This window comes from Echinops telfairi, unplaced genomic scaffold (genome assembly GCF_000313985.2).
Source record: "Echinops telfairi isolate 266 unplaced genomic scaffold, ASM31398v2 ScPeMD7_1713;HRSCAF=2227, whole genome shotgun sequence".
Taxonomy (NCBI): Eukaryota; Metazoa; Chordata; class Mammalia; order Afrosoricida; family Tenrecidae; genus Echinops; species Echinops telfairi.
This window is the reverse complement of record NW_022105611.1, coordinates 10,317,006-10,318,226: the sequence shown is the minus strand read 5'-3', so window position 1 is coordinate 10,318,226 and position 1,221 is coordinate 10,317,006.

Below are 1,221 nucleotides of genomic sequence, written 5' to 3'. Positions count from 1 at the left end.
CTGATATATGTCCCCTTTAAACACAAAGACTGTAAGACAATGTTCTTGACCAGTTTAATGGAGAAGGCAAAATCCCAAATTTGCCCAAGTGATGGAAGTACTCACCAAGTCCAGTACATTTTTACATTTCAGAAACATGTCCCAAGACCTTTGTGAGCTCTACACTCAAGGATTCCTCTATAGCTACACATTCCCTCACAGAATGCAGAAAAAATTACAACAAAAACATTGTGAATCCATCAGGCTCCATCAGTGAAATATGGAGTATGGAGAAGGCGTGTCAGGGAGATAGAGTATCAGCTCTCCAACTGAGGCCTCTGGCTCCTATTTGGCAGCAGAGGCCTGAGACCAGTTGCCTAATTGGCAGTGCTTCAGTTGGGTTGTTGTGGTTCTAGGCCACTCCCACTGCACAGCCACCGCCTTTTCCTTATTATAGGACCTGATCTGTACCTCCCAGTTTTCCCAGATGCTTTCACTGGGACATGATTTGGGTTCTTTACTAAACTTTTCTTTTCTAACAGGATAGTGTTATGGTAAGGATGGAAAATAGGAAGCTTCTCTATTTTGTCTTCTTTAGTTTTCAGGTCCCCATTTATACCAAACCGTCTCACCACCCCCATTGCCTGTGATATTTCTCTGTATATCTGCCTCATAGCAACTGTGATTGAAATTCTCTAAGCTCAATAAAATTCTGAATTAGTCCACTCTGATAGTGGTTTGAAAATGGTCAAGATGGAGATTGTTAAACATCCATTAAAGTCAAGAGTCTGTTGAGTGGATGTGGGACAAATTACCAGCTCTGTCTCTAGTGATTGCCTCAAGGCTCTTCGGTATAAGTGACCAGGAGGGGTAGAATTTGACAAGGCAGGATGGCAGACGATGGAATCGGGAGAAATCAGATCATATTTTGGGAATGGCAGAACAAGATGAATGGAGATAAGGTTGGAATAGTATAAAACTCTTAAGACTCCCCCAAACCCCGCCAAGACAAACCACTTTTTTACCTCAGCAACCTCATGTGGGTAAGTAAGATTTTCAGCATCCTTTGAAATTAGTGGGGATCTTTATTTAAGAAGAAACAGGATATTGTTGGTGTTTCATTGCCCTTTAGAAAGTCAGCCTGAAAAAAGAAAAAGAAAGCCTGATCCTGTAGTAGGAAGTGTTGTTTGTCCTGGTACCTCGGGGCACTGGGTTAAGTGTTGGACTCCCAACCACAAGATA